Here is a 26,904-nt window from a genome sequence, read left to right as displayed (position 1 = left end):
ATAGACCTTAGGGATCTCTTTTCCCTTACCCTTGTTTGTGGTTTATGGGACTCTACCTTTATGGTCAATGTTGGAAAGTTAAGGAAGAAACCCACAGCTTGGGTAAGGCCTTGGGCAACCCCTGCATTAGCCAGCCGCTGAAGACTCTTCTTTGAGTTCTGGCTTAGAATGTTATATAATTTATTAAGTAAAAATAATAAAATGCCAGTTTTTAAATAGTCCTTTACAGCTTTCAAAGTACCAGCTGTGTTATCTCCTTTGATGTTTGCTACCATCCTATGGAGAAATAAGATTATCTCCATTTCATAGTAAGTAACTGACTTAGTAAAGATTATATTAGCTTGTTAATTTCACAGATATTTAATAAGAGCTCACAGTTCTTCTGAGCACTTTACAATTCATTTTCTGGTTTCATTTCCATCAGGCGTGTCTTATTATTATACCTTTTTACAGATGAGAAAACCGAGGTACAAAGAGGTTGTGCAAGCATGTAAGTATGGGCTCCTAATCACCTGCTTTTGTGAGAACCAGGCATTATGCCCTGTTCAGGCAGGAAAAGGTTGAATAAGATGTGGCTCCTCATAGATAAATATGTGTTTGTTTGTTTTTTTTAACTAGGCAGTGTAAGGTGATCTGAGTGGCATTTGTAGCTATTGGGAGAGTGACTAAAGAGTTCTAAATCAGATTAGGGCAGTTGTATGGTCATGGAAGATTGTTTGTTTGTTTTTTTAGGATAGTTGACACTTAGTTTGAATTCAGTTTTGAAGGACAAATAGGAATCCACAACAAACCTGGGAAGGAAGAAGGGTTCCAGAAAGAAAGAGCGGCAAGTAAAAGAAAAAGGCACTGGGACATTAACCAGAGCTTCCTGTCAGGGAAGATAAAGTGAGTGGCAGGTCTAAGTTTTGCAAATCTCCAAACTCATTGCATTGTACTCTGGAACTGCTGACTTCATGACTAGCACTAGAAGATTATTTGACTGGGAAGGTAATGGGTTATAACCCTCCAGGAGAGGCAGTAACTCGGTTTAGGATGCTGCGGCTTTGAGGTGCTTCTACCGGTTACTTACTCCAGTCTCAGCCCCACACTCTACTCTACATTCTGAGATGGCAAATTGACTAGTATCCATTCTGCAGAGCCAGCATATGCTGATGTCAAAAATAGGCAGTGTCAAAAATGGCCAGAACTTTATAAAACAGAACCATGTTGAGTGTAGGGACTGGGTTGCCAGCTTCGATTTCACCTTATTTTAGTAACTCTATGCAAACTCACTCTTCTTCTTCTGCTTACCGTTAACAATGGCGGGAGGAGTATCTGATGAGATTTCTTTCCTGTATGAGTAATTAAGAGCCTGGTTCAGTGATCACATTCAGATTTCCCAGTAGTGTGATGTTTTTCCCTCAGCTAAAGTTCTGGACCAGATCTGTACTGAGTACCAACAAATTGACCTGAAAACCTCTTCAGAGGATGAGTGCAGTTATTTCAGCATCAAGTTTATTTGTATTCAACTGAGTTAAAGAAAGTTTATATTTTAGAGATAACTTTGTACCAGCGAAAGGGAGAACTCACATCATTTACCTGTCTGATCTCAAAACCCCACCAAACTGTTTTCCTTCAGCTATCACAGTTGTGATAAGGAACTAAGATAATCCTTGTGTTCTAATTAAAACCTGCACTGCTGAGATGAAGGGAACTGGTCGGCATTGTGACCTGCAGCAGCGCACTTGAGTGGGTTCTCTTCAATTCGGTGGAGCCGTGAATAGTGGCCTTAGCAGTAGAAGGAAGGCTGACCTCACCCCTCCCCCACTTCCCAAACCTATGATTAAGGGGAACAGTGCCCAGTAATATGCTGATGAAAAATGGAGCTGGTCCCAAGGAAAGACATTGGACCCGAAAGACACATTAGTTTGTGTTTTGGAGAGCCTGCTGTTCCCTGTGGGAAGACAGTTGGGATTCACAGTCTGTGCAGTCACAAGGCAGTAACCATCCTGTAATTACAGAACAATTTGGGCATTTCATTTGCTAGAGTTTTGAAAAGTAATATGTATGCTAACTTGGAAACCATCATATGGCTTTTAAATAAAGAGATGTTTCTGTTGACATAAACACTGGCAGTGACAAACTTCTGCTTGTTCAGAGTACTGAGCCTGATGTTTGCACACAGTTTTATCTGTGCAGTGTTTGGGGATTAGCTTGGATTTATATCTACATTTTAATGTCCAACCAGTAGCATTTTGTTGAATGTTTAACTTGATATACAAATATAAGTGTGGTTTATAAAATGTTCCAAACTAATACTAATGCTAGTTTTCATCAGCAGTGAGAATGATGTCATATTTTCTCATTACCATCTTGACATTAAGCATTTTTGTTTTACTTCTAGATGGAAGTTTCAGCTCATGGCTGAAAACATATATGGTACTTGAGTCCACTTCTACCCATTATTTTATTTTCCTCACCTTACCCTTGCCTCCTCCCCTCTTTGTCCTCCAAACCTGGTAGTTTAGTTTGGAGGGGAGAGTATGAAAATTAGAGTCAGATAGACTAGGGCTCAAATCTCCTGTATGCTCATGGGCACATCAGTGAAGCTCTAAGCCTAGCTGCCTCATCTGGAAATGACTAATAATTATACATACCTCAAAGAGTTATTGGGTTTCCCTGGTGGCACTAGTGGTAAAGAACCCACCTGCTAATGCCAGAGATGCAGGCAACAAGTGTTCGATCCCTAGGTTGGGAAGGTCCCCTGGAGAAGGGAATGCCTACCCACTCCAGTATTCTTGCCTGGAGAATCCCATGGACAGAGGAACCTGGCTGGCTACTGTCCATAGGGTCCCAAAGAGTCGGACTTGATTGAAGCAACTTAGCATGTTTGCAAAGAGTTATTATAACAAGCAAATGAGATAATGTAATACAATGTTTTTTACACATGTGCTACTAAATAGAAAATAGTTGCCATTTCCTATATGTCTTTTCCTTTGGGTCTCATTGCCATTACATTTCTCTTCCTTTCTCTTCTCTTTAAAATTTTAAAATGAAAAATTTAAAGAAGAAATATGTTCAAGCTCTGTTTATTTCCTTGCTTACAACAAAAATTATCAGCCTAATGGAAATTAACATTTATGGAAGGGCTGTTCTAAACACTTTGGTATAATAACTGATTTACTCCTGACAGCAAGCCCAGGTGAGAACTGTCATCGCTGTCTTCACTTTACGCAGGAGGAGACTGAGGCACAGAGAATTTAAAAAACTTGTCTAGGCTCACAAGGCTAGTGCATGGTGGAGCCAGGATGCGATTCAGGCAGTTAATGTCTCAGACTGAGTACAGATGGTCTGTTTAAGATCAAGAAAGGACCAATTAGTTCTAGTTTTTGCTTCTGTCAGTTGACCCAACTTAGAAAGATAAGAGTGCCAGTGTTTCTTTCAAAGAAGAATAGCCCCTTCTGCTTGAATGACACGAGGACTCAGTGGTTCCCTTCCGCTGTCTTGTTAATTTCATCAGTTAGCTTAGGCACTTGATAGTTACTAAACTCTGTTCTGTGTTGGTAGATTTTATAGGAATAGAATGAGACTAAATATATGGGTTGTACATAAATATACAGGTCACTTCCCAGGATCTCAGCTATTTAGCAACAGAAAAATTTATCAAGGATTTTTAGTGACAAATGAATACAACAGCATTATTCATATTCATGGTGATGGAAGCATTTTTGGTAAGAGAGAGGGTCAGCTTTTCAGCCTTTTTAATTAGTGGTCTTGGATTTGATTGACACATAAACTCAACTTTCTTCCAAATAGTTGAAGAAAACTATGAATCCTCCTCCCATCCTACAATTTCAAAACAGGATGGGACCTCAGAATTACATGTTTCCTTTGGGTAAAAAGTGAAGTCACCTATCATTTTGCTCAAGTTCAGACAAATTGCTTGCAGAGTTAAAACGGATGCCTAAATTGTCCTGGATCTGTTTTATTAATTGACTTCCACAAGTGCAGAAACCAAAGCACAGGATAGTTAAGGGATGCTCCCCCAGTTATATAATGAATAAGTGTTGGGGTGCAATAACAGATTTCTAGATTTTTAAGCCCTTTGTTGCTCAGTGGTTGAGTATTTTATAATGCTGAGTGGTTTATAATCAGCATTGCTCCTGGCTTAAAGGAGCATGCAGTTTTTCTAAGCAGAGTTTGGTCTCACTCTGTCTTCAACTCTGTTCTCCCTATGATTCCATTGCTGAGTTTCTTTGCGACTCCAGGTACATAAGCACGCTCCCTGTGGCCCTCTCCCTTGACTGTCTCGGTGGTCAGAGGAATGAACAATGAAAGCTTTGTAATCAGAAAGGCTATTGGTTGTGCCTCAGTCCTTTTTGCAGGACTTACATGTCCTCATGGGTCCTATGATTGTGAGGCACTGTCTTCAAGTCTAAGACACACTATAGTAGGTCCATTATAAGGCTTATCTAGGGAGTATAGTAGAACTATTATAAGGCTCAGTTCTCCACATTTCTTCAAATCATGTAACAATATACAGTCGAGTTAAAATTTGAGAGAAAATGACCAGCGCATAGCCTGGTTGTTAGTTCTATTCACCAGTTGCCATCTGAGGTTACCAGTTACCATGAAGAGGTTGCAGTGTAAGTGTTTAAATCATGGCTATGATTCATCAGGAATTACAAAATGTGTATACTGTATATGTCTTGACATTTTTATTCTCAAAGGAGTGACTTGTTCATTTAATTGAATTCATATTCTCAGCATATCAAATTGCTGGGGTTTTTTTTTTAAGTTAAATCTGATAAAGTCCTCATAGGTGGCTCAGATGGTAAAGAATCTGCCTGAAATGTGGGAGACCCAGGTTCAATCCCTAGATTGAGAAGATCCCCTGGAGGAGGAAATGGCAACCCACTCCTGTATTCTTGCCTGGAGAATCCCATGGACAGAGGAGCCTGGTGGGCTACAGTCCACTGGGTTGCAAGAATTGGACACATTTGAGCGACTAACAGTTAATTTTTTCAAGCATTTTCTTTCCTGATTGTTTCTCTTTTATTTAATTTTTAAATTTGCTTTTTATATTTTTATTTTTCTGGCTGCACCACATGGCAGGCAGGATCCTAGTTCCCCGACCAGGGTTCGAACCTGTGCCCCCTGCAGTGGAATCGCAGAGTCCTAACCACTGGACCACTGGGGATCCCCCTGAAAATTGTACACAGCAACAACTGTGGGGCTGGCTAGCCCCTGTCCCCTGGATTTTGTCCAGGCAGTCATGTCCCCATCAGGCCCACCCTGTATGAACTTGTGATTGGTTCCTGCTGTCGGACTCTCGTATGTGGCTTGGCTGACCCCTGTAGGCAATTGGGTGGTGACCGCTGCGCTCTGCTCAGGCTTCTCAGGATCCCTAGGGCTCAAGTGGTGAGTGCTTTCTAGAACCAGAAGGCTTGGGAAGCTGCCAGCGAGTGACCTAGTGGTAAAATGATCAGAATTGCATTACTTTTCCCTCAGCTCTCCATTCCCATGGTTGGAATGCTGTGTGTGAATGTTCATAAAATGAAAAAGCATCTCGTTATAGGAGGTAATTGAGAAGCCATGCAGAATATAAATAGGAGTGGCTGTAATTAATTCCCTGGAACTTGCTGCCATTCAGAGCCATGAAAACAGAGCATTTGTGGTCGGTGACTTTAGCCAAGTCTCTTGCATGAATTAAACCTTAGATTTGGCTGGAGGGCATTTCTTTTCCTCTCTAGGAGCACCATACAGAAATCCTGTCGAACTCAGACTTCCCATAATGGCTTCATGACATCCTGCCAAGACTAAATTTATGATTTTGTAACACATCTCATTTAATTGAGGCAGCAATTGTAGTTATTTTAGTTGTTTGTCAGGTTCAGCAAGCTGATACCTTCCCCGCCAACCCCCGACTTATCTGGTTTAGCTGATGAGATTTTATACCTTTTTTGCCCCAACATGTTTGATTAATGTTTCAAAACCACTTAGAAGATGTACATTTCAAAAAATATAAATGATAGCATAAGTAATGATCCTTAGACTGCACACCCCTAAGAAGATGGCAGAAGGCTGTGGCCAGGGGTGGGGAGCAGGCCGCCCTGATGAGGCAGTCTTCTGAGTACTTAGTTTAAGGGATAAATGGGCTATGTTGGAAGCATGCTTCTCACCTCCTAGGTTGGATCACTTCAAAGTCTATGGAGGGACATATCAGGCTAGAGAGAGGAAGTTCCTTAAATGGAGTTTTCCCCATTTTGGCCATTGCCATGATCTGAACATCTGTATGGACCACAAAGTTCATATGTTGAAACCCTAACCCCTAGAGATGACTGTGTTAGGTGGTGGGGATTTTGGGGGGTGCTTCAGTTATGGGGGGTGAAGCAAGAATGGGATTAGTGCTGTCATACGGGGTCTCCAGAGAGCTCCCTCCTCTCTTCCACCACATCAGCACACCGCAGGAAGTCTACAGCCCTGAAGATGGCCTTCGGCAGAACCCGACCATGCTGCCGTCCTCGTCTTGGACTTCCAGCTTCCAGAACTATGAGAAATAAATTTCTGTTGTATATGAGCTACCCAGTCTGTAGTATTTAGTTAGAGCAGCCCAGATAGACTAAGGTAGCTGTCAAGCCCAGGAAAACCGTGGAGGTAGCCCAAAGTGCCTACATTTTAGAAGGTAAAGAATAAAACTCTTACTCTCCAGTTGCTTTGCTTTCTGAGAGCTATTGTATACATTTTGGAGGTGGGGAGGGCAGTGGACCACTTCCAGCTTTTCTGTTCTTACAGGGCAAGAAATGACTCTGTGAGAAAGAGGAATGCGTGCTTGTGTGTTGATTGACATTCTCCCTAAAAGTCATATTGGGTGAGAAATTGCCACTTTTCAGGGTCTTGGGAAAGGCAGGATTTCCAACAAGTTCCAACAGTGGAACTTAAATTTCTGGGTTATCCATGAGAAATATGGTCATGGACAGTTGGAGCCATGGCATTTCCAACAGAGTCCCTTGCTGGACTGCTGGACTGCTTTTTCGTCTCTTGGTTTCCAGCCAGCCCCATAATTTGTCCAAGCTCCACACACCACAGTGATTATGGCTGAGACCCGCCAAGATAGTGGAAAGTTGCTGCCAAGTGGAATCAGGATTTTTCATGTCATCGCTGCACCACAGAACAGTAAGCTTATATGCAGCTCTTCCAGAGCTGCATTCCCTCTGCTGGAAGCAGATGGGGTGGAAGGGCATTCAGACAGTCAGACCGTGTCTTGCATTTCAGATAGATTTTGTAGAGTTGGCCTGTAAGGCTCAGAACAGCCAGGATACTAAAATATTTTAGAAAATCACAAGTCTCCCCTCTGCCTTTCCTCAATCTTGTTAGACTGTGTTCAGTCACCAAGTTGCATCCAACTCTTTGTGATTTCATAAACTGCAGCACACCTGTCCTTCACAAGCTCCTGGAGCTTGCTCAAACTCATGTCCATTGAGCCAGTGATGCCATCCAACCATCTCATCCTCTGTTACCCACTTCTCCTCTTGCCCTCAATCTTTCCCAGCCTCAGGCCTGGAATCTGTATCTTAAACATGTGCACAAGTAATTTATATGCACCTCTGGTCTGGGAACTGTAGGAGCTGAGTGCCTAGAAGGTCCCGTGAAGAATAAGGGGCCCTCATGGAGGGACTGAGGACTGACTGTATATGCATCCAAAGTACAGGCCATGGGATTTTCAAAGCTTGGAAAGTTGGCACATGCTGGAATCTTCTACACCCCAGTTTCCAGATGCTTAAGCAATCAAGAAGGCCAAGGGGTTTTCTTATTAAGAGAAATTGTAATGTACAGGATTATGAAGAAGAGGCTCTGCCAGGCAGCATCTTTTTTTTTTTTTTTTTTTTACGGAGTCAAGCACATGTGTCCTTCCTCCTTCCAATAGTGGCTATTAAAAAAAAATTTTTTTTTTAATTTAAGGGAGTGCCTCAGATTGCCCATTATATGAAGAGCCTTGCACTGGGGCTTTATGTAAAATGACACTCCCTCCAACCCTCTTATTTGCTCAGTTATCTCACATCATGAGCTCATGAAGTATTTAGGTTTATAGAAGAAAAGCTGTCTACTGATGAACATCTCTAATAGTCTAGAGGGAAATCAAACCAGTGTGTTTCTTTCTACTGAGTGGTAGTCATGTGACCCACTTCAGGACCCATATCCCCTTATCTTGTTTCTTTTGTGCTGGTATTTAATTTTCTTACCTTTGATTTTCTCTTTGGCATGCCATTAAAACTCCTCCTATCATGTGTGAAAAGAATAAAGAGTCTATTAAATAAGTTTAGTTGAAAAGTGAAAAGTCGTTTAGTCGTGTCTGACTCTTTGCAACCCCGTGGACTATAGCCCGAAAGTTTCCTCTGTCCATGGGATTTCCCAGGCAAGAATGCTGAAGTGGGTTGCCATGCCCTTCTCCAGGGAATCTTCCCGACCCAGAGACTGAACCTGGGTCACCTGCATTGCAGGCAACTTCTTTACCATCTGAGCCACCAGGGAAGCCCAGGTGAGTTGAAGTTCAGCCTTAACATTATGATATTACCAAGTCCCTAACCTGGTGTCTGCACTGGTTATGAAACCAAAATACAACTTTTCGGAAATTCACGCTATTCGAGTCCACTATACCAAAGGTTTTTCTGAGTTTGTCACTGTTGCACAATGGTATGTTCAGGGTTGGTAAAGTAACATTATTACAGCCTCACCCACAGGCAGCCTTCTCTGGGGACGATCACAACTCAGTTGCTAAATCTCTTACTGTTTATACCCTTGTTTTATTGTGTCCTTTAGGTAACACTGTAAATGTTCTCAAGGGTATGTGTCCCATTTTCTTTTCAAGTCCTTCCCCTTCTCTGAAATGTGAGCTGCATTCCACAGCTCAGTGCCTCCTGCCAAGAAGATCATGATCACCTGGGACGGAAGGTGAAGCCAAGTGCACTGGGGTCTCCAGGACTGTGGCCTCCAGCCCAAAGCAGCCTCATCCATTTCCCCCGCCCCCTGTACTGTGCAAAACTCCTTGTTTTCTAATTTATGTTGCCTTGTGGGTTTCCTTGGTGGCTCAGCTGGTAAAGAATCCGCCTGCAATGTGGAAGACCTGGGCTCCATCCCTGAGCTGGGAAGATCCCCTGAAGAAGGGAATGGCTACCCACTCCAGTATTCTGGCCTGGAGAATTCCATGGATGGTATAGTCCATGGGGTTGCAAAGAGTCAGACACGACTGAGCACCTTTCACTTCACTTCTGTGAGTGGACAGGGAGGTGCTGTTTACTTGTGTAACTCTGAACAAGCCCTTATTCTCTCTGGACCTCAGTTTCTCTTCCATAACAAAAGAGAGAGGTGCCAGAACTGTGGCTTTAAAATGTGGCTGCTTGTTAGAATCATTTGATTAAAATATAGAAAAAACAATACTGATACCTAGGCCCCACCTAGACATCACTTAGGTCTGAATCTCTGCAATAGGATCAGGGCAAGCGACATATTTTGAAAACTTCCCAGAGAATGGGACTGTGTGGCCAAACGTAAGAACCCCTGGATGAGACAGATGTTCTCTGGAATCCCTTGCTGATCTGACATCAGTAGCCCCTGCATGGAAGTACTCAGTCACTCAGTTGTGTCTGACTCTTTGCGACCCCTTGGACTCTAGCCCAACAGGCTCCTCTGTCCATGGGTTTCTCCAGGCAAGAATACTGGAGTGGGTTGCCATGCCCTCTTCCCGGGGATCTTCCCGACCCAGGGATTGAACCTGTGTCTCTTTTGTCTCTTGCATTGCCAGGTGTACTCTTTATTACTGAGCCACCTGGGAAGCCCCTTCATGGAAGTAACGAAATCTAAAGAATTTTCACGAAACATAACACTGCGTGATTGATGTTTCCTGGACCCTCAGCTGAATTTTAGATCTTTTGGGGAGTGGCCTAAAAAAAAAGTCTCAAGTTTTCTCGGAAGCTCATTTTTATTTCACACTGTTGTGTGCATGAAAGTTGCTTTAGTTGTGTCCAGCTCTTTGCCATCCTATGGACTGTAGCCCGCCAAGCTCCTCTGTGCCTGAGATGATCCAGGCAAGGATACTGGAGTGAGTTGCCATGTCGTCTTCCAGGGGATCTTCCCGACCCAGGAACTGAGCCATTGCCTCTTCTGTCTCCTGCATTGGCAGGAGGGTTCTTTACCACCAGCGTTCAGCCTGTTGTGTATAGTGCCCAAAGGTGTTCCCTAAAAGTGTTGTCTCCTGCAGAAGGCCTGGGCCACATGATGACTGAACTGCCAAGGGGACGTGGCAGCAAGCGGGCTGGCTTTGAGAGCACGCATTGGAACTTCTCAGGACGGGCCTGTGTGCCCCAGGTGGAGAGCAGTGGTGGCCCGGGCTTCCTTCCTGCGGCACAGAGGCTGCCCCTTGGCTAAGGAACTGTGGACATCAAGGCCTCAAAGCACATTCAGGCAGGCTGTGGCCACTCAGGATTCCTTCCCGGTGTATGTTTTGGTGTGCTGCCCAGCCTCACTTTCGGGCATTCTGTTTCACACTGGTGCAGGGCCTCTAATCACCCCTGGGTATTGCATTTCTGATGTTACTTTTAGTGGCTTTGGAGTCCAGCTTCTTTTGTTTCTAGATTTGCATAAACAGTGCTGCCTTTGTCCTGCGGTCTTGACACAGCTTCAAAGCCTTGACTGGGCATCAAAGATGCACTGAATCCCCATTTCTTAGGCATCAGATTGCAGCAAGGCCAGCAGGTGACTGAAGGTCACAGCCCCACTTCTGGGCCAGTTTGCTGTCTCCCAGAGATTAGATTCTGCCAAGGCCCCTTTGATAATGGTGCTGAATCTTAATAACTTGTTTTCAAGGCCTGTGCAAATGCTCGTAAACTAAAGGGACCCACTGCTGGCATCTATCTGAGGAGGAAAAGAGAGTAACTCACTAATATTTGCTGAATCTCACCCCACCCCACCCCATGAGAGACAGATTATTAAGGGTCCCTCTGGGAAGCATAGAAACCTCAGATCCACTAGCCAGTCTTTGCTGATATTGGCATGGTGGTGGCCAAAGCCTCATTTTCCCATGGAGCTTATCAAAATAAAGGCAGTAACTGACCTCTTAGTTATCCGTCCCTGGATAGCCTGTCTTTTGGATACACAGAGGCCAACTTTTGATAACAGGTCAGCTTGGTCCAATCATCCAGCACCCTACTCAGCTGTCTCTCTCTCTCTATCTTGGTGTTGCCCAGTTGTATGTTTAGACAGTAGAGAGTGATTTTCATCTCAGAAACATTCCACATAAGGCATTCCAGTATGAGTTTTATCTGGTTTCTTAGCTGTTTGTGCTTTTGCATCAACTATGCCATGCACCACCCCATCCTCAGATTTTATTGAATTCTCCACCTTGCCTTGATCTCTTCATCCATGCCCAGGGCCAGGTAGGCTGATTTTTAAAGACCGTTCTAGCCACAGCATGTTATGAGTTTGTAGTTCCCCAACTGATACCATGAAAAATGAAACAACTTAGTCTGTCGCCACATTACTTAAGATGCTTTTGGGGCCTTTTTTAAAATTTGTACTTAGGTATAACTTTTCAGTACTTTTGACTTAGCCTTGTCTCATATCATTGCTGAATAGACTGATGGTTCATATCTGTAACAAATTCTAAATTTTTTTTTGCCCTTTGGGATGGTTAATTTTATGTGTCAGTGGTGCCTGGATATGTGGTCAAGGCATTATTCTGGATGTTTCTTGAGGGTGTTTTTAGCTGAGATTTATATTTAAATCAGTGGCCTTCGAGTAAAGCCTTCCATAATGTTGGTGGGCCCCATTCCATCAGTTGAAGGCATGAACAACACAAAAGACTAACCTCCTGCAGCAAGAAGGAAATGTGCCATCAGCCTGCCTCTGGACCTGAGCTGCAACACTGGCTCTTCCCTGAGTCTCTAGCCTGCTGGCCTACCCTACAAATTTTGAACTTGCCCATATCCATGACTGCATGAGCCAGTTCCTTAAAATATCCACCCCCCACAACAGATAGAGAGGAAGTAAATATATTATATAGAGGTACATATTATATGTATTCTGTCTCCCCCACCCCCCCACTTCTTTCTCTCTCTGACTCTCCAGCTATCTGTTGGTTCCATTTCCCTGGAGAACCTTGACTAATATAACCTTTATCCTGAAAGAAAATGCCATCTCTTTCATGAACAACAACCACTGAAAGAAGGGCTGTGCTGAGAAGAAAAAGAAACCCAGAGAATTATGTCAGAAGATCTGAAAGCTGGGAAAACCATTGCTGTGGACATCTGGGGTGGAATAGTTGTGGTATGAGTGTATACACTGACTTTTCTCATGCGTGCAAAATAAGTAAGTGCAGGTTTTCCTTAGAAGGTGTCCCCCCTCCCCCCCCCCCACCTTTTTTTATTTTTGGAAAAGGCAGAAGTAGGAGTTTGGCATTTGCCATTGTGATGGGAAACAATATACATGTTTGTTCTTTGCAGAAGCTGCCGGTCAGTGTGTAGGCCTGTGTCTTTTGCTTGGTCTACCGTGTAAGGGAATTAGCTTGCGTGTGCACTTTGGGGTTAGCAGAACCTGGCACTGGAAGGCAAGTGTCACCAGGCTAATGGGCTATTGCACTGAAGTGATAGCGCCTCCCCAGAGAGAGGCTTCACTTCATAGCTCTGTCATTTATTGTGGAGATGCTGAAGATCGGTCTCCGATGACACCTCCAGAGACCAGAGGCATGAGTGCCTGTGAAAGATCCTTGTAACATGGAGCTGGTCGGAGCTGTGACTACCCTTGCCGATGCTTTAATACAGAAGCAGAGGTTGGTTTTTCATGTCTGGGCTGCAGAAAGATCAAATCAGAAAGGCAATAGTTTTCTTTTCCAAAGAGAGTTCTCATTGGTGAGTCTTGGACTTACATTCCTGGGGTTCAGTCTAAAATGAAACTCTTCCTTTTTTGAACTGAGTAAAAAAGGAGCCCATCTGCTGATGAACCAGAATGATCTTGAGAAAGCCCTGCTCTCTGGCTGTCTCTCTTAGCTCTCTCTCATCTTGGCTACTCTGCTGATACTCTCAAGCTGTTAGCTAGCTGCCTGCATTCGCAACCATCTAGCACCAGCTGTTTTGAGTTTTTGGAGAAAATTTTCTAGGATGCCTTTGTTACACTGGGGTTCATGCATGGTAGCATAAAATGTGCTAGTGAGTTTTTCTTCTAATAGGACAGTAAATGTGACTTAAGGCACAGAGGGTCAGTTTCTGCCATGAAGTGAAGTGGAGTTTGAAGTTTTTCCTCTCTTCTCTGTAACTGGGTATCTGACATTTGGTGTGGCTTCCCCTAATTTGTTTGGTTTTGTGGCTCAGGTGGTAAAAAATCTGCCCACAATTTGGGAGACCCGGGGTTGATCCCTGGGTCGGGAAGATCCCCTGGAGAAGAGAATGGCAACTCACTCTAGTATTCTTGCCTGGAGAATTCCCTGGACAGGGGAGCCTGGTGGGCTACAGTCCATGGGGTTACAAAGAGTTGCAACTGAGTGGCTACTCCCACCCCATACCTAATCTGTGTATCAGCTGTCAAGTTTTAGATAACAAGTTGCAGTGACATTCTATAACTTTGAGCTGAAAGCAAATAGTTTCTCTAAAAAGAATGCTCTATCTTTTGGATGGCAAAAGGGGCAGCAGATGAAAATAACATCATCTGTGTTTTACCTTCTGAAATCATTTCTCCATAGCAGATTTTTGGGGTTCTCATTCTAGTTAAATCTTGCTACTTTTACTTATTATTCTTATTAACATCATGGATTTGGCTCCATTTTCTCTTTCCCAATCCTTTGCTTTACTTTTTTTTTTTTAAGTAGCATTTTTCAAGGTAGTTTTGATTAATTTATTGATAGATTGATCAGTTTATTCATATAGAATTAGCAATATTAAAAATGTAAGAGTCTTATCTGAAATAGTTAGGAGAAGCTATTCTTCACATCACCTTGTGAAAAATGATTATGAATTAAAAAAATCCAGACAGGTAATTCTTGTTTTCAGCAACATAAAACACACACACACACACATACACAACTATATTTACCTTCCTTGGCCTTGATCCCTGAGAAGATCAAGGTTAAACATAGTTATAGTCTATTGTTAATTTCACCCTGGGTGGTAAAATAATACACTGTGGTTTCCAGACCCCTGAAAAATCAACTGGTAACAAGTGAGGTCATTTTTGGTGTAAGAATTGCATATATCATTGTCTCAAAAGACACATGGGCTGCAGATCCTGTCTGCTGACCTGCTTCAAATACTGTGTGAACTCCCGGTTCAGTTTGAACTTGGCCTTTAATCTCACTTCTACACTTCAAAGAGCTTGAGTGCTGCACATCCTCAACCAAGTAGATACTAAAACAAAACCAGCAACCTATTGTTAAACGGAAAATGAAAGAGACAACAGTAGTCATTTTATGATTCTTTACATCTAATTCTTTCACTTGGAAGAAATTCAAGTATTTTTTCCACGCTCCATAGAAAAGTAGAAAATTTTATTTCTTTTAAAGTGTTTTAAGTAAGGAATCCGCCTGCTAGTGCAGGAAGACAGGAAACGCAGGTTTTCTCCCTGGGTTGGGAAGATCCCCTGGAAAAGGAAATGGCAACCCATTCCATTGTTCTTGCCTGGAAAATCCCACGGATGGAGGAACTTGGTGGGCCACACTCCATGGGGTCACGACTGAGCATGCACACACGCACACACACAAATATTGAAGCAATATGTACAAATATGAGATGGATGGATATTTGCTTGCCTTACCTTAAAGGCCTGCTATTTCAGAGGTGAACTGACTATAACCAGCAGTGTGGTAACCGACCTCCATGGTGGTTCCCCATGATCCACGCCTCATTCCTGGTGCTCCCTACTTTCCAGTGTCTACTAAAAAGATACACAATGTGTGAGTTGCGAGTGACGTTTTATTTGGAGGCAAAATGAGGACTGCAGCCCAGGAGACAGCATCTCAGATAGCTCTGAGACACTGCTCCAAAGAGGTAGCGGGGCAAGGTTAGTATGTAAGATTTTGGTGAAGGGGGAGTTCAGTGCAATCAAGCATTTACTTTACTGAAGGTTTTCTGCTAGTCACAAGGAGCTTTTCTAATTACGAAGAGATGCAAGCATTAGGGTCATGAATCCAGAAAATATCTAACTGTCTAAAGACCTGTCCCACCAGTTTCCCTGGAGCAGAGAGTGCCTCATTCTCTACCCTGAATTCCCCTCAGGTGTGTTGAAAGTTGTCAGCTGCAGCAGAACAGGGTTCAGTCTCTGCAGAGGCAGATGGCAAATGCCCCTGTATTTGTTGTTCAGTCATTGGCAGATGCTCTTGCGAAGTGCCAGTTTGTGGTTGACACCAGCCTCCTCCCATGCTGGCTCCCATGGGTGGAAGTGAGAGTATGTGACTTTAGAGGTCAGATCATAAAAGGCGTTGTAATTTCTGCTATTGTCACGTGGACTGCTTACCCTGGGGGCTGCCCCCTGTGCCAGGAGGACATTGAAGTGGTCCCAAGGAGAGGTCCATGTAGAGAGGAATTAAGGCCTGCAACCAACAGCTAGCATCAGCTTGCTGCCATGTGAAGGATCCTCCAGGTAGTCAATTTTTCAGCCCAGTCCAGCTTTTGGGTGACATCTGTTTATAAGGCCATGAGAAATTCCAAGTGCAAATGTCCTAAATACCTGACCTACAAGTCTAAGAACATTAGCTTTGTCAATTTTTGAGATGCTGTATGTACAGAAACAGACCCCGGGTCCATGGAGCCTATACTAGGGGAGAGCAACGATAAACAACAACAAAAACAAACCAGATGCTTTGAAAAGATGTGTTAAGGAGAAAGCAAAACAGAATAATAGGGTATGGATGAAGTCGTTGGGTAGGAGAGTGCTTCATATATAAGGTGGTCAGAGAAGGGCTTTTTGAGGGGGTGCTATTTGAGCCAAGCCCTGAATATGAGAATGAACCATCTTATCAAGGGAGGATAGGGCTGGAGAAGAAAAGGGGGAGCCAGTCAGGTTCCTAAATCAGAGAAAGGTTATGCTTGTTGGAGGAAAAGAAGGTGGATCGGTTGATCTGTTTTGGACTTTTGTCAGATTTGCTGTCTAATCAGCATTCCATTCTTCTTTTGGGGAAAATATGGTTAGTTTTCAGTATCATCAACAATAGTATAACAATAGTACTTTGCGACCCCACGGACCCACCAGGCTTCTCTGTCCATGGGATTTTCCAGGCAAGAACACTGGAGTGGGTTGCCATTTCCTTCTCCAGGGGATCTTCCTGACCCAGGACTCGAACCCAGGTCTCCCACATTGTAGGCAGACGCTTTTACTGACCGAGCCACCAGGGAAATCCCCAACAATGGTATAACAACACCTATATGTTGTTCACTCTCTAAATCATGTCCGACTCTTTGCAACCATATGGACTGTGACATGCCAGGCCTCACTGTCCCTCACTATCTCCCAAAGTTTGCCCAAGTTCATGTTCATACTATCCAACCATGTGCGTATCAACCTGTGTGACATACTGTTAAACCCTCGCCAGTTGGGAAATAAGTATGTGTCATTAACCCAATTTGAGTATTGTGTCAGCAAATCTGCTACTTTGGCACCCCCTGCATCCTGATTGAGCCTCCCCAGTGGATGAGAGGTAAAGAATCCGCCTGCAGTGCAGGAGCCACAGGAGATGCGGGTTCGATCCCTGGGTCGGGAAGATCCCCTGGAGGAGGGCATGGAAACCCATTCCTGCATTCTTGCCTGGAGAATTCCACCGACAAAGGAGCCTGGTGGGCTACAGTCCATAGGGCTGCACAGAGTCAGACACGACTGAAGTGACTTAGCACGCACCACATGTACACAACTTGATTACACAGTGAAATGCTCTCAGAAGACTTTTTTGCATCTTTCTGTATTGTCATCAATGGCAATGCCATTACTGATAGGATTCAAGGGGCAGTATTCTTAAAAAGTGCTTTGTTTTAAAATGACATAGTAAAACTAAACACAACATGAAACCCAAATAAGACGTGAAGACATTCTACACATCCAGCAAAGAATCTAGAAAACAAGAGCATGCTGGATGTTGTCAGTTCTGCATAGATCTCTTATTTAAACCACAGAGTAGGAGTGTTGAAAGAAAGTGCTGGGCTTCCCTGGTGGTCCAGTGGTTAAGAATCCACCTGTCAAGGCAGGGGACACAGGTTCAATCCCTGGTTTGGGAAGATCCCACATGCTGTGGGGCAGCTAAGCCCGTGCGCCAGAACTACTGAAGCTGCGCTCTAGAGCCTGCGCACCACAAGTGGAGAGTAGCCCCAACCCCTGCAACTAGAGAAAGCCTGTGTGTAGCAATAAAGACCCGCCACAGCCAAATAAATAAATACATCTTTAAAAAGAAGAAAGAATGCCTCAGAGCATGCCTTACTGAGCTTTAGATACATACACTGAATGGCAACCCACTCCAGTATTCTTGCCTGGAAAATCCCAGGGACAGAGAAACCTGGCAGGCTTTAGTCCCTGGGCCGCAGAGTTGGATGTGGCTGAGTGGCTGAGCGCATGCACACACTCTTCGCAGTACTTGAACTTACTTTCTTGAGGCATGAAACACAATTTTGCAAAACTGCAGATCGGTGTTTATATTCTGCTCCTATCTTCCCACGGAAATCGTTTGAATACAATCCACTTTTGATGTCCTTGGTCCCTCTGTTAAGTCACAGCACATCTCGCCTTGATTACAAAGAACATTGCTCAGGCCGGCTCCAGGCTAAACAGAGCAGTTTGTTTTGGGTGTTCTTCAGTTTGTGCTTAATTTCCGAGTTGCAGTTGTGGAATATTCAACTCCTTAAAAATGCTTTCATCCATTTCAGTTGTTTGAGGCTTAGGTTTCTTCATCTCCTAAAACAGGAACGAGACCACTAGACATAAAGAATGTGAATTTAAAGCAATTTGTTTTAGTTGAACATTGATTTCCTTTTTAATTTCCTACTTTGTCAATCCATGTACCCAAGAACTTTGTTAGGCTTAACTACAGGCAAAGGCTACTGATTACTGATTTAAAAAGAAAAACTCTGTAAATCAATATTCGAGTTATGTTTTCTGCATAAACCCATTAGTTCTGTCCTGGGGAAAAGTCTCAATGAGTAATTATTTCAGACCGGTGAGCTCATAGCTGTCTGCTTGGCAAAGCTCAGCTCTGGTTTCTTCATGAAAAATAAGATAACTGCCAGGATTTTTCTGTCTCATACCTGAGTCCTCACAAGTGCTGCCTGTCACCCCTTACGATTTAGCTTCTTAAGTCAATGACGTTTCTTCTGCCTCCCATACAGTGCAACCATGAAGTGAGTTGATATTATGAAGCCAAACAGCAGAGCAGAGAGCAATGATTTATTTATTTCAGAAGAGAGAGGCACATTTATGGGGGCTGTGAGAAGGGACTTGAGCCATTCAAATTCACATGTTCAAATTTAAGATGGTTCAAAATTTAATCTCTAATAAGTAATGATTATCATCTGGTTTGCTTTAAGTAGATGTATGATTCCACAAAGATCTTTTCTGTTTTTCAAAAGCCTCCCTATCTCCCCTACATTTGGCACTCTTGATGCTTGCTACTGGCAGAAAATATTTCTTTCTTCTCAATTTGTTCTGATCCTTGCTGTCTGGAGCATCTTCCAGCATATTAAAGTCCAGTATTTAAAGTCCAGTTTGACACAGAGGCCCCTGTAAAACCAAATATGTGACATAGGGGCCTCTATGTCAAATTGGACTTTAAAATAGCTTATGCTTTTTCACTTAGAAAATCTGTACAGTAATTCTATGTATAGTTTATTGAATATCTAGATTTTGAAGGTAAAATGAAGAATGTGTATAGTCTGAAAGGTTTATACTCTTCCTTGATGTTATTAGCAATGAGAAGTTTCCTATGAATGAAATCATTGTTAAAGTTTGTTTTCCATTTTGTTTACTTTGCTTCTAAAGATGTTTTGAAACCTTGATTTCTGGGAATGGAATTCTTTATATGCTTCCTAGGAAAGGAAATATAACACACCACTTAGAATAATTCATACCAGAAAAGCAACATCCTTCTTGCCCCTGTAATATTGTAGTGGAACAAATCACCCATCCTCCAGTTCAATGATAATGAGATAGGAAGAAGAGGCATTTGTTTTGTACAAATTAAATCTCCCAAATATATTTTTTTTAATAGTTTCATCGTTTTCAAATACACATGGTGATTTAGGGTGATGCTATTGCTATCCTTAGAGAAATCATTTAAAATTAATATATGGTGCTTGTGTCTGCTTACTATCTTTATTGTTGATATACGAATAAGTGTTTTAAGCACACATTTATTATCTTATATGCTTGCATGCTAAGTCGCTTCAGTCGTGTCCGACTCTGAAACCCTATGAACCACAGCCCTCCAGGCTCCTCTGTCCATAGGATTCTCCAGGCAAGAATACTGGATTGGGTTGCCATGCCCTCCTCCAGGGGATCTTCCAGGGATGGAATCATGTCTCTAGCATCTCCAGCATTGGCAGGTGGGTTCTTTACCACTAGTGCCACCTGGAAAGCCCATTATCTTATATGGTACCCTTCAGTATTTTACCCTTTACTTAATGCTGAAAGCTAATGTTTACTAAATACTTACAGTGCGCTGAGCATTATGGTAACACTTTCCATGAGTTAACTCATTCAGAGCTCACAACAACCCCATGAAATACCTACTGGTAGCTGCGGCCTCATCTGAGGGGACACAGAGGGGAAACTGAAGTTGAGACAAATTAAGATTTTTCCAGAGCCATGGGCTTAGTGGCAGGGCAGTGCCCTGACTCTGGTCAGAGGCAGATTGACTTGGAAGTTGAGCTTAAGCTTCAGTTCCCCCTGCAGGGCACCATTGCAATGTGTTCTCATCTGTTTGGGTGAAATGCACAAAGGGAAAATACTTCATCAGCAGTGGTCCAAGGACCACTTAGGCAACTGGCTCTCCATCCTTCTTCCCCTTGTTTCAGGCAGTGATAGAATGGCGGGGGGTTATCTGGAATCTAGTTAAGGGGAATGCACTTAGTTTGGGGATAGCGGGGTAGTTCGTGGTCACTTCTGTATGTAGTTTATTACTCTGTAGTCCACGTAATACCCAGATAATGGACCAAAGACTCTGCTGTGTAGCTGATCTCAGAAGTAAGTGAGGTGCAGAGGAGAAACAATGATTGATACTTATCTCTGGAAAATACTTTCAGTCATCAGGCATGACAAATTTTAAACTGATGATTTATTTCTCTCATTAATTCCTGGTCAAAACTGAACTTCTCTTCTATCAGAAACATACTTGACAATACAGTGACTTCAATTGAATATAATTGTAAAACTATTGGACGCTTTTCTTTTTTTCGATGGGAATTACATGGAACAGAATATATCAGAACTGCTCTTTAGCACCCCCTGCATCCTGACTGAGCCTCCCCAGTGGGTGAGTGGTAAAGAATCCGCCTGCAGTGCAGGAGCCACAGGAGATGTGGGTTCGATCCCTGGGTCAGGAAGATCCCCTGGAGGAGGGCATGGAAACCCACTCCAGTATTCTTGTCTGGAGAATCCCATGGACAGAGGAGCCTGGCGGGCAACAGTCCACAGGGTCTTAAAGGGTCAGACATGACTGAAGCAACTTAGCACATACACACACAGTTGACTTACAATGTTGCGTTAGTTTCAGGTGTACAGCATAGTGATTCGGTGTGTGTATATATACACACACACACATATATATATGTATTTTCTTATCTATAAATTTAGTATATATGTTCTTTTTCAGATCCTTTTTCCTTATAGGATATGACAAAATATTGAGTATAGTTCTCTGTGCTATACAGCAGGTCCTTGTTGGTTATCTATTTTAGTGGTGTGTATATATTAATCCCAAATTCCTAATTCACCCATCCCATCCTTTCTCCTTTGGTAACCATAAGTTTGTTTTCTATATCTGTGGCTCTATTTCTATTTTGTAATAAGTTCATTTGCATTTTTCAAGTTGCACATAAAAGCAATATCATATGATATTTGTCTTTTTCTGACTTACTTCACTTAGTATGACAATCTCTAGGTCCCTCCATGTTGCTGCAAAAGGCATTATTTCATTATTTTTTATGTTTGAGTATTATTCCAGTGTGTGTGTGTGTGTGTGTGTGTGTGTGTGTGTGTGTGTGTGTGTGTATGGCTTCCCTGGTGGCTCAAATGGTAAAGTGTCTGTCTACAATGCAGGAGACCCGGGTTCAATCCCTGGTCCAGGAAAATCCCCTGGAGAAGGAAATGGCAATCCACTCCAATACTATTGCCTGGAAAATCCCATGGACAGAGGAGGCTGGTAGGCTACAGTCCCTTGGGTCGCAAAGAGTCAGACATGACTGAGTGACTTCACTTTCACTTTTCATATATGTGTATATATATATATATATATATACACATCACATCTTCTTCATCCATTCATCTGTCAGTGGACATTTAGATTCTTTGTAAATAGTGCTGCTATGAACACTGGGATGCATGTATCTTTTCATATTAGAGTTTCCTCTGGATATATGCCCGGGAGTGGGATTGCAGGACCATAGTGTGACTCTATTTTTAGTTTTTTATGGAACCTCCGTACTCCATAGTGACTGCACCAGTTTAGATTCTCACCTGCAGTGTAAGAAGGTTCCCTTTCCTCCAAAGTGTAAGAAGATTCCCTTTTCTCCTTTTCTCCACACCTTCTCTATCGTTTATTGTTTGTAGGCTTTTTGGTGGCAGCCATTCTAACACTAACTCAAGAAAGTTAGTCTATAGAAGTATGTCGGGTATGTCAGAAGTATTTTCCTGGATTTTGGATGTCTGTGGCATTTCTCAGCCTTTAAAAATTTGTTATAAAAAAATTGTTATAATGACAATTATAAAACAAATGTGTTATTATTTGTTATAATTATTTATATAGTAATTTTCTCATTCTAAATAAATATTCACTTCCGTACTTAATTTTACACTTGGAATCTTGTATTCCTTTTCTTAAAGTGGATTCCCCGAAGTTATATAAGCTTCAAGCCCCACAGAACCTTGATTCAGTCCTGCCCAAGCCCTGAGACTTCAAACCTAGCTCCTGCCCTTTTGTACCACTCTGCCACTGAAATCGTACAAATAGTCCCTGCGAACCTTGTTTTTCCTTTGATTGTCTCACAAACTAGCTGTTCTTTCAATTAAATTTCATATTAGGGCTTTCTGAATTAATTAAATTTATCCTTATTTAACACTGGAATCTCACTACTGAAAAAAAAAATCCCCAAATTCAGAGTTATAAATAGTATTTCCACACCCACATTCATGTCCCTAGTCAAATGCTTTGAAAACATTCTGTCTGTCTGCTTTGCCACACTGCGGCACAATTTACAGCACAACTCACTCCTGGATCTTTGGTGTAATTCAGGGAATGATAAAAATTTTAGTAATTGATAATTAATAGTCATGGTGGAAATTTTTAAATCATTTTGACTCTGAGTAGTAGTAACTAAGGGTCACTTAGTCCATAAAAAACCCATTTTGTCACATTTTATTAACTGCATATGGCCTCAGAAATCACCATGTGCCTGTAAATAAAGCCACCTATGACAGTTGGAGGTTTCGAGTAAGCATTCATTTTCATAGCATCATCTCTGACATTTTAAAATCTTCAGCATATTCACTTCAGTGAATTATAAAATTATAATGAGTTAGAATTATAATGAGTTAGAATTTATAATGAGTTAGAATTTCTGTTTGACTTTCATGCACACCTATGACATTTGTTGCTGGGACTCAGGCTATTTCACAGCTTTACGTAAATAGCTGTTTATTTAATTTACTGAATCCTCCACTTGCTCAGGAGGTGCCCTGTGAACACTGTGGCTTGTATCTGCCGCTGAAGCCTCACTTCTTCACATCAGCCACATGGCTCCTTCTGCGGCTTCTTTTCTAATTTTCAGTATTAGTTCATGGCCCAGGCCTGGGGATTTGCTGTGTGGATTTCGGAACTAAGAGTGTTCCACATGTACCTATGCAGGGAAAATGAACAAAAACTCTGCATTTCACCAAATGAGAAGATATGGAGGTATACTTTTATCTCTTCATTTACCAATGTTGTGGATAATTTACCAATCTTTCTAATGGTAAGAGTTTTGCTCTGAAAGTGAGTAAAATACTGCCTCTGTCTACCCTCTGGAAACCCAGCAATCACAAAAGAGGCCTAGGAGGTTCAGGAACAAGGCAGTGTTCTGAGAGCCTGGAGGGGCAAAGCGACAAAGTGGCAGAGGTTGGTTATGGCCCCATGTTAATGGCCATTTAGAAAAGCACCAGGATTAGATATGTGTTTACCTTACACAGGGCTTCCTTGGTAGCTAAGACAGTAAAGAATCTTCCTGCAAAACAGGAGACCTCGCTTTGATCCCTGGGTCAGGAAGATCCCCTAGAGAAGGGCATGGCAACCCACTCCAGTATTCTTGCCTGGAGAAGTCCATGGACAGAGGAGCCTGGCGGGCTACAGCCCATGGGGTCACAAAGATTCGGGCACGACTGAGCGACTCATACTTTCCCCCTGTAAGGAGGCTTCAACTCTCCCTCTGCCACGCCCTCTACAATCTGACCTTTGTCCTCTGTAAGGCCTCATTGGTCCCAGTTGCCCCTTCCATCGTCACTTCCTTCTAGTTTGGCCCAGTTGCAAATACTTCAGATGCCCTCGTCTTTTTGTTTTACTCTCTTAGAAAAAGCCCAATCCCAGATCAGTCTTTCTGCACTCTCTACTTTGGGGTTATGGTCAGTCTCTACTTATCCCTCCAACACCCGCTCATGCTAATTTTGCCACATGAGTTGAGCTCTCCACACTCAAGTGGGCCCAGTGGATCCTTCTGTTTCCCAGTTGGTTTTTGTTCTCCTCTCCACTTTCCTAAATCTACTTACTCATCATCTCCACTGACATTTTAGCACATCACCTTGCTTCTGAATTCATCAAGAAAGTGGAAGCCATTTGATGATGTGCGTATGTGTTACATCGCTTCAGTAGTGTCCAACTCTTTGTGACCCTATGGACTTGTAGCCTGCTAGGCTCCTCTGTCCATGGGATTCTCCAGGCAGAACACTGGAGTGGGTTACTATTTCCTTCTCCAGGGGATCTTCCCAACCCAGGGATCGAACCTGCATCTCTTACGTCTCCTGCAGGCAGGCAGGTTCATTACCACTAGCACTGCCTGGAAATGACAGCAGTTTCAATTTCCCTGTCTCCTTTAATCCTATCTTGATAGAACAGATATTTCATCTTCCTAAAGTGAATGTCTCAATTTCTGCTCTGGATTCCAGCCTCCTCCTTGACTTTATCCTCCCAGTAGCCTTTTATCTCATCTCCTTCCCCTTAACATTAATTCAGTGAATATTTATTTCTCGCCTATTGTGTTAGACCTGGGGATACCATAGTGTCAAGTCCTCAAGGACTTAGAACCCTCAAGTTTTTTGAGAGAATGGTCTAATTTGCCACTCCTGCGTTCTCACCTGCATTCGTCCCTCTGGTTTCTGTAATCTGGTTTCACTACCTCCTCTCTGTTGAAAGTTTCCTTGCCAAGATCACCAACAATACAGTTATTACTAAATCCAATGGCGCTTTGACAACTTCTCTACAGTGATCTTTTTGCTGCATCCCATCGTGGGGACCACACTTTCCTTTTTTATAGCAGGGTCTTCTCTTGGATCCATAATTGCTCTCTCTTAATTTTCTTCTTACTTGTTGTCTTCTCTTTGGCTTACTTCTTTCTCACCTCATATTCCCCAAAAGTGGTGTTACCCAGGGAATCTGGATTGGGCCTTTTTCTCGCTGGACAACCTCATTCTAAGTGGTCTTGTCCATTCCTGTAGCTTTGGTTACCATATGTGTGTTGCTAAGTTTTTAAGTCACTTCAGTTGCGTTCAACTCTGTGCGACCCCATAGACGGCAGCTCACCAGGCTCCCCCTGTCCCTGGGATTCTCCAGGCAAGAACACTGGAGTGGGTTGCCATTTCCTTCTCCAATGCATGAAAGTGAAAAGTGAAAGTGAAGTCGCTCAGTCCTGTCCGACCCTCAGCAACCCCATGGACTGCAGCCTTCCAGGCTCCTCCGTCCATAGGATTTTCCAGGCAAGAGTGCTAGAGTGGGGTGCCATTGTTGATGACCCCCCAACACTTAATTCTGTGCCTGATTGTTTTTCCAGAGCTCTACACCTAATATCCCCCTGGTCTTCTTCATGGGGATGGTCCATAGATTCCCCTAGTTTGTAAATCTCACACTGAACTCACTACCTTCTCATACAGCTCCATCTCCCATGTGCCTCCCACCATGCACTGTTTGCTCACCACAGAAACGTGGACCTCTCTGCTACCATTCACATCAAGTTGTCAGTTAAATTCTGTCAGACTCTGCTTCTTAATCCTCCGTAGATTTTTTTTTTTTGCTTTTTCCTAGCCTCTCTGTCATGTCCTTAGTTCAAGTCACTGCCCTCTCACATCTCCTAACGGATTGCTCTGCCCTCAGTCTCAACCCCCAACAATCCATGACCCACACTGTAAGCTGTATAATCTTTCTTTAAATAAAAGCAGGCTGTGCTACTTCTGAACTTCCAATGGCCTTTGAGGGTCAAGTCTATATATCTCAAAACGGCCCACCAAGCCCTTCAAGATACAGGGCTTCTGCTCGTTTCTCCAGCCGCATTTGTCCTCACCCCACCTTTGTGTCTCACTCTGTAATCTTGTTGAGCTGCCTTCCAGAGAACCGCAACTCTCTCTGATTTCTGGGTCTTGGTTAATGCACTTTGCTGGATCCAGCTTGCCTCCTCTCCACCCTTCCTTGCCTATTTTTCAAGGCTTATACTAGCCCTTACCACCTTCCAGTAGGGTCTTCCACGGGTGTGATCTGGGCAAGACCTCTGTGGTACGGTTTCATGTGTCTTCCAGAGCTTTCTTATGAAGGTTTCTTTTTTTTAATACTTACTTTTGTTATTTTTGGCTGTACCAGGTCTTAGTTGCAGCATGCAGGCTTAGTGCCCTGCAGCGTGTGGGATCTTAGTTCCCCACCCAGGGATTGAACCCAAATCCCCTGGAATGGAAGGTGGATTCTTAACCACTAGGCCACCAGGGAAGCCCATTGTAAAGGTTTTTAATGACCTCTTTGCTAACAGGGCCTGTCTTCTGATTGTACCCTAGGTTTCTGGCTTGGAGGTGCCTAGTGGGAAGGGGCTCAATAAATATTCAGCAAAGAGTAAATAAGTTATTTTAATAGATCCTTTCATCAATATTGACTTTATCTATTTATGTTTTATTATAATACTGAGGCCCCCAAAGATAACTAGGCGTTTCTTCCCAGTTCCTTTGGGCCTTGTCTGGTTACAAAGTTGGAACCCGAACTGAGGTTCTTTTCCCAGAAGCAGGGGAATTAGACCTCTCTTTTGTAGGATCCTGTCTCTTATTTTGCTTATTTGATGATGGAAATGGAGTGCATTTTGAAGTACACAGTGAGGATGAATTTCACATTTCTTTGAATCCCACATCCACACTGAAAACATACAGTTTTTCGGTCATGATACTAAATTCTGTTAAAACAGTGATTCATTGTTTTAAAGAGTAATCCCCTTCATTCCGTAAATTAGATTCAATCTTTTCTCTCTTTTAAGAAAAAGAATTTTGAAATGTATCCATGATGGTGTTTTCATTTTTCTCCTCTAATAACCCTAGATATTGTAGGATGCCACACACACAGTTCCCTTTTGATCTAATGACTACTAAAATCTCTGATGAAGCAGATTCTTTTTCTATGTTTGTATTAGTGGATAACGTTTTATGATATTTTCAAACACTTATAAAGATGTCTTGCACAAAAATGCTTGTAAGAATAGT

At 42.8% G+C, this 26,904-nt stretch overlaps 1 protein-coding gene across 2 annotated transcripts in view; it reads left to right on the top strand.

Annotated features, from left to right (window-relative positions):
• COLGALT2 (collagen beta(1-O)galactosyltransferase 2) overlaps positions 1–26,904 on the top strand; it is a 117,168-nt gene that overhangs the window by 2,819 nt on the left and 87,445 nt on the right. The window contains exon 1 of one of the 2 annotated variants that reach the window (XM_069546275.1): positions 19,475–19,538. The exons of the other annotated variant lie outside the window; for it this stretch is intronic. The gene's annotated coding sequence lies outside the window, so the exon portion shown is untranslated. Of the gene's footprint in view, positions 1–19,474; positions 19,539–26,904 lie in introns of those variants that run through there. 2 annotated transcript variants of the gene reach the window in all.

The sequence above is a fragment of the Ovis canadensis genome, chromosome 12, assembly GCF_042477335.2.
Source record: "Ovis canadensis isolate MfBH-ARS-UI-01 breed Bighorn chromosome 12, ARS-UI_OviCan_v2, whole genome shotgun sequence".
NCBI classification, from domain to species: Eukaryota; Metazoa; Chordata; class Mammalia; order Artiodactyla; family Bovidae; genus Ovis; species Ovis canadensis.
The sequence above is the reverse complement of the archived record's forward strand: the minus strand, read 5'-3'. Positions and strand labels throughout refer to the sequence as shown.